General features: G+C 27.0%; 1 protein-coding gene across 2 annotated transcripts in view; it reads right to left on the reverse strand.

Moving 5' to 3' along the window:
• nAChRa3 (nicotinic acetylcholine receptor alpha3 subunit) overlaps positions 1–14,410 on the reverse strand; it is a 106,588-nt gene that overhangs the window by 71,239 nt on the left and 20,939 nt on the right. For both annotated transcript variants that reach the window (XM_015322925.2, XM_015322916.2), the window contains exon 2: positions 12,831–12,883. The gene's annotated coding sequence lies outside the window, so the exon portion shown is untranslated. The remainder of the gene's footprint in view (positions 1–12,830; positions 12,884–14,410) is intronic.

The following is a 14,410-nucleotide window of genomic DNA, read 5'->3' on the forward strand; positions in this document are numbered from 1 at the left end:
AATCAAATAAAAATAAATATTAATAATAAAAAAAAACAAAAGGGTTAATAAATAAGGAGAAAAAGACACTGGATGGACTTAATATATTTTATCGATAATTGTTTGGACAAGTCCAATGGTCTTTTAAAAGACAATCGATATACTTTTCTTAGTTCTCATGAGAAAAAGGAAACTTTGTTGTTCAACAGGAGGTGCGTGTAGCGTACCTAACATCCGTTTTTCTTTGACAATATATAAGCTTGTCTATCTCTCTCTCTCTCTCTCTCTCACACACACTCTCTCTTTAGTTCTCCCTTTCTCATTCCACCTTCCACAAACCCCTTTCTCCCTCTTTCTCTCTTTTTACAACAGGCAGGAGAGTTTAGTCTACCTAGGGACGTAATTTATATGGACGTTTCCCCTCTTGCTTTATTTCTTTCTTTCTGCCTTTCTCTCTCTCTCTCTCTCTCTCTGTTTGACTCTCTTTTTGTTTCTTTTTCACACGACACGGAAGAAAAGTCGATAACAAAAGAGGACAGGACGTATCGGCGAATAGTAGGCAAGCGTCAGGTGCCGAAACTAGCTGCCATTTGTTTTCACAATCGACAAATTATTTCCGTTTAACGTTCGTCTATCAACCCCCTACCCCTACCTCATCCCTACCCCTACTCCCACCTCGTTTGGAAAGAACATCACGATCTGATACACCAATGTTCTCTTGAACAACTTTTCAATCATTTCGATCTACCTGAAAAAAAGTAAATAAATAGTCGAAGATTGAAATCGAGCATGAACGAACGAACGAACGAACGAACAAATGAACAAATTAATTTACGATATTTAATATTTTATGAAATTATTATTTATTACATATAATATATTATATATAATAATAATATTATTTAAATTATATATATTAAATTATTTATAATATATATAATAATATTATCATATATAATATATTAAATATATTTAAATATTATTATTAATATATCGATATTACTTTATTTATTATTTATAAATATTAAATTATTTATTATTACTATTATTATTATTATTATTTTTTTTTATTATTATTATTATTATTATTATTATTATTATTATTATTATTATTATTATTATTATTATTATTATTATTATTATTATTATTATTATTAATTCGAAAGTTCATTGCCGCAAATACTAAATTTTGCTAATGTTCCCATCAACATGAAACTATTTAAAAATATAAAATTTTATTTTAAATGTAAAATATAATTAACTCCATAAGAAGCTGTAATCATGATAAGATTCAAGATTGTTTAAAAAAAAAAAAAGAAAAGATTACAATAATTCATTTTTACATTCTAATATTTTAACAATATTTATACATATCCGACGTGTATGATATAGAAGAAAAATACTTGAAAAGTGTCAATAAGGATGATTAAAGCGCTCTGTATTCTTTTCGTTCTCTCGAATTATTTAACATCGAGTGAAAAAAAAATGAAAAAGAACGATGAGAGGCAAAAGAAAACTCATGTCAGTTATACTGAAAAGTTTTCGCGATAGATGGAAAAGTTTGTCTCCCTTCCTTCTATCCCATCCCTTCCCATCCCTTCCCTTCCCTTCCCTGTTCTACCCTATTCCACTTCTTCATGCAACCAAAAACCCTCTTTTTCTTCTTCTTCTATTTTTTGTTCTTTCTGTTCTTCTTTCTTTTTCTTTTTTTTTTTTTTATTATTATTATACCTTCCACCCCGGCTTCACCGCAATTCACTTTCAGGTTTCCTGCTGCGTTGCGTAGCGCGTCGTATGCGCCCTTGCTTTATCAAAATCCGTTTGAAATTAGTCGAGCGAAACTACGTGGTTGCTCGAGTCTCGTAAATGCGTTGCTAAAGTGCGAGAACCGCACGGCCAAAGGTTCGTTTAACGTTCAACGACTTTTCTGTATTTCCATTTCCCAGTGATAAAAAAAAATAATAATAATAATATAAATAAAAGAAGAAGAAGAAAAAACGTGATCTACATGAAAGAATAAAAGAGAGAGAAGGAAAGAATAAATTCAGGTAAGTTCAAGTAAGTTCAGGTAAATTCGAGTAAGTTCGGATAACTTCAGGTAAGAAGTTCGAATAAGTTCGTATAACTTAGAATATCTTCCGAGCAAGAAAAAAAAATAACAACAACGTTTAAACATCAACAACATATTTTGAACATTTTTCTTTGGAAAGTTATTAAAACTTGACGATGACAATTTTTATATAAAAATAAAAAAACAAAATTCAAATATGTCCGTAGAAATTACGAGATAATATTATTTCGTTAGTTATATTACTATATTATATATATTATAATATAATTATTTTAATTTATTTAATAACAATAACATTATAATCTAATAATAATAATATTTAGTTTATAAACTATTATTACAATAGAATTATTATAATATATATATATATAATATATTATATATATTAATACTATTTTATAAACTTATGCAGAGGTTTATCAGTAAATAATATTTACGAATTTACGAAGATTAAACACATTGCGCCTGAAGATAGCTAACACTTTATACTACGTTGTTAATATTGTTTCTGACCGATGTCTATCGGTAAGAAAGTTTTTCTAACCAAGCACTGTACAATAGGTGGTAACACATATTACAATCATGTACAACGGGTTGCCTATCGTAAAGAGTATTTATAAATTTCTTCTCGTAGATTATATTTTTAAAATGGTGGATTTAAAAAAGGATTATTTATATTCTTAAGATCTAAAATGATTAATATCATGAAATAAAGCATAAACTTATTCAATTTTATTACAACGAACGCTATTATAATAATTTTCTTCTATAAATTCTATTTTCTCATTTACTTATATGAATCTATAAGAAAGATAAGTAAAAAAGAAACACAAGAAATGAAAATTTTTCATTTAAAATCACGATTTATATAAACAATACCATTTTTGTAATAATAAAAGCTGACGGATTTTATAATACGTACGAAAGTCTCGTTCTATTTAAGAATCCATTTTTTTTATTTTATACAACAACACGTAGACGGTGTAATAAACGAAATAAATATTCGTATAACAAAAAAAGAAAAAACAGAAAAAGAATTATTATACACCGAAATAAAAGTAGAATAATAAATCACCGAACGACAAGAGAAAACGAAGACTATATTTTTTGAAACTGTTTTCATGAATTTCTACGTGATATACTTAAGTATCATGAGTATAAAATAAACGTCGATCAATTTGTCGAATCGTCGAATAAAAAACAAAAGAAAAAAAATCCGTAAAAAAATATCTGAAAAATATAAGAAAAAAATTGATTAAAGGATACGAAGAGAGGAAATTAGTATGTCAGAAGACGTAATGGTGGTGGTGAATGTGGGTTAATACGTTTCAAAAGCTGGTTAGTTCTGTCGCCGTTAATGTCGGTTGTTCTAACGCGTGTAACACAGACCGGTCATTATGTGGCTTTGCCTGAGGGACCTTCAACGAAATGGAGATCCTCAAACGGCTCGATTTTGTGGCAAAGATAGAGCTGTCTCCTGCTTCAACAAACTGGCCCAAACCTCGTAACTGTCATCTATCTATCTCTTTGTGTGTATGTATACGATGTATATATATGTGTGTGTGTATGTATGTGTTTCTTTCTCACTATCCTCTCTCTCTCTCTCTCTCTCTCTCTCTCTCTCTCTCTCTCTCTCTCTCTCTCTCTCTCTCTTGTTCATTCTGTCAGTTAAACTCGTTCAGTCTATCATTCATCGTTAAGGAAAACTCATTTCAAACTAAACGCGAGAATCAAACCAAGATGTTTCTTGCTTCATTAGATCAAAAGGTGAACTTCATCAGGAACTGCATAAGGATGAGGATTTTCTCATTATCTATGATCAGAGTTGACCAATTTTATTCTATATAAGATTCATTATTTTTGGTCATCAAAGTACGTAAGAGAATTTATTTAATAAAACTTTGTCATATGAAATATATTTAATTATATATCTGAAGTATGTTAATAAGGTGATTATAGGAAAGGTAGGTTTATTAAATTAACATGATATTAATTAAAATATATTTGTAGATAAAATTTTAATAGTTGTTTTTTGGTTATAATATAATTAGTATTTTTTATTATTTATATTATATATAATATTTATATAATATTATATATAATATAAATAATTTTATAATTTAAATTAAAAATAATATATAAATTACATAATATAAAATATTATACATACATTAAAACTTAAATAAATATATATATATATATATATTTAATTAAAAATAAAATATTATATTTAATTTATTTATAATGTTTTATGTTCCCTTAATTTAATATCTAAAAATCTTCAAACAAATTTACTTTCTCTGAGATGAAACCAATTTGAACCGTTACCACTTCATTTTCTAACAAATTTGATTTTTGTTTCTTTTTTTTATTTGATGTCCAACACTAAATGTATCAGAAATGGTTTTTTGGTTGAATTAAAAAATTTCATTTCGCGATAGACGCATTGGCCATCCCTAATTTATGCAACGAGATATTCTCTTTAAGTGGGAAAGTAGAAAAGAGAGAGAGAGAATGAGAGAGAAAGAGAGAGAGAGAGAGAGTGAGAAGAGATAGAGGGGACAAACGAGGCCTAGCATGCACGTACGATGGGTTCTTGAAAATCTTGATGATGCTCCAGCTCTCGAGATCAATCGAGATTCCTCATCGATCGGTTCACCTACGTCCGTGTATATATATGTCTGTGTGTGTTTATATATGTATATGTGTATTGTCGAGATTCGGTAGGAGCTTGATAATTGACTTCGCGATTACGTGCCTCGAGACGATGACAGAGAAGTGGACTCCTACTACCAGTTATCTTCGAAGAACTCTCAATCGAATTTTGTATCTAACACCTACATGTTGTTCTAGTTAAACAATCTCATATTAGAATTATATTAGTATTGATCATCAGTTCTATTAATTCATATTTTAAATGATCTTAATGTTAATTGTTGAAATTAACAAAATCATTATGTATACATGTGTGTATATATTAAGTTGACAACTAAGTAATTGCGGATTTTTCAAGTAAAATGATTGGTGAAATCCACAATTACTTAGTTTTCAACCCAATATATATATTAGGATGCTTGGGCCACGAGTTGCTGTAGATTTATTATAAAATGTTGATTTAATATAAATCTAAACTATGTAGTAAATTATAATAACAGCACACGAAATAATACCACAATTCGAATGAAATACACAAAATAATAATATACGAAAAAATATTAAAAGCAAGGTTAGTTTTGTCATATGTAAACCTGAAAAAAAGTGAAATGATTGAATTGTAATACAGCGCTATCTATTGAAAACTTCCAGTACCTATAAAGACCTAGATAACCTTTCAATAATGAATCCTTAAATTAGCAATAAAAAATACATAATTATCGCGATAAAAACTATCCTATATACTAAACTAAAAAATATCACACCAAATACAAAAAAATTCATTAAAATCGTTTCAATAATTTCGAAATTCATGGGAAATCAACGATATGCAACTGTATTATATTAGGTCGAGTCATAAGTAACTTCCGATGCGGCTATGTAGAATCTATTTTTCGTATTTACTTATTATAAGTCACCGAAACAAACGGATTTTCGATATCACTATATAGATGGGGATTCAGTTAGTCTTCTGTTAACTTTTTTATGCAGTCAATATTACATTTAACCGTTTTTCTTAACCGCTGAAATTGATAGTAAAAAGTGCATATTCGATATGTAATGCTTTAGGAATTGAAACAAGGCAATAGCACTAAGGTGGCAGCTGAAAAAATATGCAGCGTATACAGTACAGGACTGATAACTGATAGGGCAGTCAGAAATTGAAATGTAAACTTCCGTTCTGGAGATACGATCTTAAAAGATGAACCGAGTGCAGGACGTATTTCTGACTTTGATGAACCTTTTAAAGGTAATATTGGAGCAAAATCCAATAGATACGTTCAATAATTGCAAAGAGTGCAAAAAAAACTCCATGAAAGGTATCTTGCACTTATCAGTCGCAGAAACGCCATTCTTTGTCTCATAAAAAACGGAAGTTGTTTATGACTAGACCTAATATATCGAAATAATTGAATTGTAATACAGCGCTATCTATTGAAAACTTACAGTACCTAAAGACCTACATAACCTTTAAATAATAAATCTTAAGATTAGCGATAAAAAATAAAAAATAAACGCGATAAAAACTATCCTATCTACTAAATTAAAAAAAAACCAACCTGAAATAAAAAAAAATTCATTAAAATCGTTTCAGTAATTTCGAAATTCATTGGAAACGAACAATGTGACACTGAATATTTATATATAAAGATATATGTGTATGTGTGCATATACTTACATATCTATATTAGAAATGTCTTTTCCTTACAATACATATGGTATATACATATATATACATATACGTATATATATCATAGTATTCCAACGGGATTGCGAGAACATTCGAGTCAGAACCAATTTAACCTGCAAGAATTTCTCTAACTCAACGTGGAAATTTCAATGTCTGGCAATACTACACGATCGGCACTACTAAGCGGATGGGGGGGGGGGGTAGAAGGTAGGACTCAGTTTCTCTTCTAAACAATATCGAACCTACTACACACAACCTACTACCCTAAAATACACCAGCACTTTCTTTCATTAAACTTCATTAAAATCCCTTTGCTTTTACCCCGTCGTCCCGTAAACGTTCTACCCCGTGGACAGAATATATTCTACGAGCATGCAAAGTATCGTTGTTTGGTTGCTCGTTCAAACTCGAGAAGACGGTTCCTTTAATCTCATCTTTAAAAGGGTAACATTTAAAGTTCCAGGCATGGATCTACATTTTATTATTTTCCACCTTAGTTTTAATTGCAAACGACACGAGAAACGTGTCATACTTGTAAATTATATTATATCCCGTTTAATTACCCTTCTCTATTTTTTTTTCACGAACAATATAAATCCTTACGAGTAACTTTATATGATCCTGGTATAGTCACGTAAATAACATTTATTTTATTTTTTTTATTTATAATAATATTATTTAGAGTGTGATTCGTTATATTATTATTCTTCGTTGATGATATTTAAATGAATGATAGTTAAAAAATAAAAATATAAGATTAAATAAATTTTATACAGGTATCTTAGGTATATAGGTACATTTAAATAAATTATAGCTAAAAAATAAAAATAAAGGATTAAATAAATTTTATATAGGTACCATGCATAATTTATTTTCTTATTAGTTTTTTTCTTACCATATTTTATTTAACCAAATTGAAAACGAAACATAGGATAATCAACTTAAAAAATATTATTAACAGCAACGTAAATTAATTGGATAACAGCTAATTATATCGTTCTGTAACAAAAAAACATATAAATATTATTAAAATTATAATATTTACAAAATTATATTTATTATAATAATTATATTATTAACATATATATGAAAATAAAACAAAAAATTAGATTAAATAAATAACAATTATTTATTTTATTTGAAACATATATTTTTCTAACAAATAACATATATATTAAAATCCTATTTCTATTTAATTTTATACATTAAAATATTACATCGTATGGTTATATTAATTAAACACAAATTATTAAAAAATAATACAAAATAATCACATTTATTTACAATTTTCATAAATTTAATTGGCGAAATTAAATTTGAATCAACGTGCTCAAATAAATCAATTACTCAAAGCACATATGATTGATGCTACTTTAAAAAACGATATTTAACAAAAATAAAACAAAATAAAATATTTATATAACGATACTCTTACTTACACATCAATATTTAAAATATCCAATAAAATACACACAGAGAATCATAAAAGCGTTTAAATACCAACCCCCGTCAAGGATACGTGTGTAATATTTTATATGCTAGATGATCGAAAGATAATGTAAAACAAACAAACAAAAATAAAAAAAAGTAATAAAACCAATAACGATCGATGGATACTATAAAAAAAGAAGTGATCATCGAAAAAGAGGAGGCTCGTTGGTTTTCGTTTTGAAAAGTTCGATGCATGTAGCAAAAATCACCCAACCCGTTGTTACATCCGCACACCGATTTCCGAAATATTTCTGTTTCTCGGTTCTCTACCCTTCAAAAAAAAAAAACAAAACAAAAAACACGATATATACATATGTAGAAAAAGAGAAGAGGGTTGAAGGGATTGAAGGGGGTGGTAAGGGTGAAAGGGGGAAAGAAGGAAATATCGACTCGTATCCTTTTCGTCATGAATTTTTTTTTTTTTTCACGTTTGCTTTTACTATACCAGTTTCATTCTTTTTTCTTCTTCTTTTTTTTTCATCATTTCTTTTGGTTTAACGTGAAAGCTCTGAAACCTTCGTTGCGTATATAATCAGAGAGAGAAAAGCTTGAGATTTTCTTACGGCTAGCCAGTAAAGTCCTCGATCTTTTAAATCGTCAACTGGGCTGGCTGGCTCTGGCTGACCGGGTTTTAAATCTCATGGACTTTAAATGTTGAATCGATCTCTTAATCGTCCTTTCATCTCACTCTCTCTCTCTCTCTCTCTCTCTCTCTCTCTCTCTCTCTCTCTCTCTCTCTCTCTCTCTCGTTTTTTTTTATCCAGTTACATAGAAATTCTCTGTAGGTACGTTTATATCGGAAAATTCGTATAATCTGGCGATTAAATATATATGGATATGTGTTAGTAATGAATCGGATATATATATATATTTCAATGAAATAATTATTATATGAAGTTATAATGAAATAATAACATAAGAGAGAAAGAGAAAGAGAGAAAGAGATTTATTAACAAAATGGAATAATAGTGTCTAATATTTTTAATAAAAGAAATTAAAAATTAGTATTGTGTGTGAAATGTAATATATGTATAATATGTAATATGTATATATTATATATGTGTGTATATGTATGTGTATATATACATATGTGTATTATGTATGTATATATGTAATATATGTAATATATGTATATATGTATTTAATAAAAAAAATTATTATAGAAATGTGATATACAAATCAGAACAATAAACAATATAAATAAATGAATAATAATAAAAGAAATAATAATAAAAGATAATAATAAAAGAAACAGAGAGAGAGAGAGAGACAGAGAGTAAGAGAGAGGAAAGAAGAAAATGTATAATAATAAAACAAAAGAGATGTTAACGTAAAAGTACACGAATAAAATGACGATAAACCTATTGTGATAACCCATATATATAAACCACGATAAATATAAAGACACGATTATTGATTAAAGAAAAACAAATAAAATAAAATGTAAAGAGACTTGAATAAAGTTTCACAAAACAAACAAAAAAATAAAATAATAAAAAGAAGAGAAAAAAATAAATATATTAAGCCTTTGGGTGCTGAATACTTTTAACTAAAATGTTTTGTAAGAACGGAATAATTTATTAATAATAAATTATATATTTAATAATGAAAGTTTTTCTTTCTGCGAATATAATTTAATTAATTAATATAAACATTACATAATTTTACATTAATATTAACAAACACGTATATGCATCGATATACCACTCTGGTAATTTTTATCAAACGCATATATGCGTTCATAGCATTCTAAGGGTTAAAAAAGATGAAAGTAAAAAAGGTAAACAAGATCAAAAAAAAAAAAGTAAGTAACAAGAAAGATCGATAACTCTTATCAATAACTCGTCAATGATAATTAAAACTGATACGAAGTATAGAACGTTTCCGGTAATTTACGTTAACAAAAGAACTGGCCAGCCAAGCCAAGAATGATGTTCTTTCTATGTGTACGAATAGTTGATACGAAAGGGTTACGATATTGGAACTTGAGTTCGAGTTGGTAAAGAAGGAGACGGTGGGTGGATAGGTGGCCTGAGAACAGGGTGAAAAGAGGGTGAGAAGAGAAGGGAGGAGTCAGTACTACTGCTGCTGCTGCTTTGCTGATTCTGGTGCTACTGCTACTGCTACTGGTACTGGTACTGGTTCTGGTACTGGTGCTGCTGTAAAAGCAACGACCGGAGCTGACCTGAATCCACGACTGGGGCGATGAAAAGGGAGCAACAAAAGCGACGAACTGGACGAGGACGAGAGTGAAAATACGGAAAATAGGCCGTTGTCGGGCCACCCTGTATAACACTTTTACTACCACCACTACCACTACCCCACCATCACCCATATGCATTTATTATTACTACTACTACTACTACTACTAGCATCATCATCTTCTCTTCATTTCTCTTCTATGGTGTAAAACTCGTCGGACCTACACCCCTGACGAGTTCCATTAAAGTTGAAACTGCAGTTACTCGAGTGTCTCTGCTTAAATTTACCAACCTTACAGCCTAACCAAAGTAACATCCAAAACGCACAGAACATTTTCTACTGGATAGAGGAAAAGATTGATACAGAAAGAGAGATAGAGAGAAAGAGAGAGAAGGGAATATTAAATAAGGTGATGAATATGAATGAGCAAATGATTTTGAATTTTCATACGTGTGTGTTAATCCTAAGAAAAATATACAGTTTTCAAACTTTTATCTACAATTTTCTAAAGATTTTTAAAGAAAGAGAGAGAGAGAAATTTTCCTATTGAAACAATTTTTATCTACGATTTTCTGAAGATTTTTAAACAAAGAAATTATTGTGATTTAAAAGTTTAAACTTTTTATTTTCTTTTGACAATAATAATTGATATTAAATTGTTATTAGGATGAATATCAACACTTATGTTAGTATAAGTGGATATTTATGAATCATGATTTGGTAACGTGTTATATGGTTTCGTACAATAGATCGATGAGTTTGATGAGAGAGAGAGAGAGAGAGTTTCTGATTGAAACAATAATAACAAACAATCGATTGTAGTTTTGATAATGACAATGATAAGCATGGGAATTCGATGATAATCCATTAGAATCCATTTAATGATCATCGAATTTTCAAATACCGAAAACAATTATCCGAGACGCGTGCCGAAACATTTGTATACATTATATTTATAGTTTGGTAAATCAATTACAAAAAGAAAATTAATTATTAATTAAATCATTGTTTTTTTAACTTTTAAAAATTATAAATAGAATTTTCGATTATTATGGTTTTTTCTTTGTTTATCATATAAACGTTTTATGTTTGAGCTTTGATAAAGAAAATAATATTTATAAATTATATTCATTATATATTTAATATATTAATATAATTATATCTATATTTATCCCAAATATTATTATTGTTATTATATATTGTAATAAATTAAATAATATTTATTATAATAATATATTAATATAATTATATCTATGTATATGTATCCCTAATATTATTATTATTATTATTATTATTATTATTTTATTATATTTTAATAAATTATATTAATATTTATATTTATTATTATTTATAATATTATTTATTTTATTTATTGTATTATATTATTATTTTTATATTATTTAATATTTATTATAATAAATATAAGAAAAATAAAATATAACAAATCATTCCATTTATCAACAATAAAAAAATATATGAAATCGCATTTTATTAAAATATAAAATATATTAATTGGTGAATTACGATTTGTAAAGAAAATAAAAAAAAATTTGTCGACCAAAATTCTAAAATAATTTCTTTTTTTTTTCTCGGTAGGATCAAACGCTTACGCGCGAACTTCTACATCTAAGAAAATATATGAGAACTAGAAGAAGAAGAAGAAAAAGAAGAAAAAAAAAGAAAAAGAAAAGAAAAGAAAGGAAAAAAAAAAGAATTTCGTTGAGAACTTAATCCTACAAACTCGAAATCCCAATCGAAACCCACAGAAAAGTTCTACGACAATTAGATCAGTAAAGTTAAAGAGTTGTATTGGGTGGTCTGCCTTAGGAAGAAGATAGATTATCTGTTTCTTTTTTTTTTTTTTTTTCAGAAGCTTTCGCGATAGAAAAGAATCGAAATTTGTAGCCTTGAACGAAGAGTCTATCCCTGGTTACAAGCTCGCGGCACGAGGCACCATTTCTTTATATAATTAAATATTATTATAAGTATTATATAATATTATATAATATTTAATAAATATTATAATTATATAATATAATTAATAAATATTAATGATTAATAAATTAAATTATATATTATATAAATTTATATAAAAAAAATAAAATATTTATATTATAAAAATCCAATAAATATTAATTAAATAATTATCTATTTAAAAAAAAGAAAAAACAAATATTTCAAAATTAAAGTTATTTTATGCAGAAAGAATTTTTTCGTGCGAACTGTAAAAAAAATCGCCAGCCACACTGTAAAACTTTAAAGGCAAAGTGCCCGAGCAATATGTGTTAAATATTATTAATTCATTATTTTTTTTTTAAACGTGCTTTTTAGTATAACAAAAAAAGAAAAAAAATACGAGTCTATAAGATTAACATTTTTTTTTCCTAGATTTGTTACTAAAAGAATGTTCGGAATGAAAAGACAGAAAAAAGAAAAAGAAGAAAAAGAAAAAGACAAAGTAGTAGTACTATAGTTTAAAAAAGACCACATTTTTTCATTAGTTGTTCGAAAGAATATATATATATACTATAGAAAAGAAAAGTTACCAGATAACTATGAGACATGCTATGTACTACAAGACTGTAATACGATGAGACCGGCAGCTTGCTCGTAAAGCCAAGTTTCTCATGTTAGTTTACTTCGACACTTCTTCCCCTGCGTATAAGTTTCTTCTGCGTATAAGAGCCTTATGAAATTAGCTACGTGAAAAAAAAAGAAAAAAAAAGAACAAAAATCTCTTACCTTAAGCCGTGTTGCTGGCGAGGTCGTTTGAAAGAGTCGTGAGAGACGGTTACCTGAAAATCAAAAAACAAAATGACAAAGATTAGTACATTTGTCAGTCTCGTATTAACATGATCAATTTTTTATTAATCGAAATTATTCGAAGATTAAAAAAGAAAGAAAGAAAGGGAAATAATAATTGATTACTTTTGCAAATTATACTGAATTCTTTTTTATTTATTTTTTACCGATAGCATATCAATCATAAAATTGTAAATAATAAAATTTTTTAAATAATTTAAATCAATAAAAAAATTAATAATATTATTTAACAAATAATAAAATTTTAATTATGAAATCATTTAGAATAATTTCAAACTACTTTTGCAAATTATTTAGAATTTTTTGTTACGTTTTTTTTACCGATAACATATCAATCATGATTACTGTATAGAACACCAACGAAAAATAATAATAAATAACAATAATAATAAATAATTAAAAATAATATTTTAATTATAAACACATTTAGAATAATTCCAAATTACTATTGCAAATTATATTAATCCTTTGTTATTTTTTTTTACCAATATTATATCAATCGTAGTATCTATGTAACAACCACGAATAATAATAATAATAAACAATAATATTTTAATTATAATATAACATATACAATTACAAATTACATTTTAATATCATTTGCCAATTAATTAAATTTATTATATGATAATAAATTTATCAATGACCTTACAAATAAAGAAGATAAAAAATAATTTAAAAAATTTCTATGATAACCTGTCCATGAAACCATAAATGAAGGTAAAGAAAAAAAAATAGGTGATAATATGACCAAAATGAAGGTAATAAGGGAAGTCACGAATTGATAACGCACAAGAATGCGTTTTCACATTTCATCCTTAATAAAGCGGTATACCTTGAGGGATATATTACGTAGGAAGGATAATGGTTGGTGAAATTGTGATCGTAACGCTGCGGGAACATCATTATGGGACGGAATACAACGTTCTATGAACATAAATCAAGATATCGTTCGATGCCATAGAAGACAACTCTTTCTCATTTTTTATTGTTCGTTTCAAAAAAATTAAACTTAGTTTTTTTTTTATTTTAAAAAGAAATGACTTTTCGGAAATACCCTACAAACTTTTCTGAAATTCCCTACGAAAAGATATATATATATATATATATATATATATATATATATATATATACTTTTATATGTATATAAATGTATTAATGCAATGGATAAATGTAAATGAAAATAAGTGTATTTATATACATATATAGAAATGTATTAATGTAATGTATAAATGTAAATGAAAAGAAGAGTATTTATATATACAATAGATATATACATTCTATATAATATATAATAGAAATATTTATATATTTTATATATTTTATAAATTTATATAAGCTTCTTAAATTCAGATGACGAGTCTTAGTCTTCAAATGTACCCAAAGGGTTAATAAAACTTGTTTCATTTAATTGTTCAAAAATATTGCTTGCCTCTGGTAACATTTGACTGCGTAGATGTGCGACCATTAAAGTGTTAATCGTAAAATACTTGATCTTT

This window comes from Polistes dominula, unplaced genomic scaffold (assembly GCF_049000335.1).
Source record: "Polistes dominula isolate Pdom_NZ unplaced genomic scaffold, Pdom_raw_medaka contig_12, whole genome shotgun sequence".
NCBI lineage: Eukaryota > Metazoa > Arthropoda > Insecta > Hymenoptera > Vespidae > Polistes > Polistes dominula.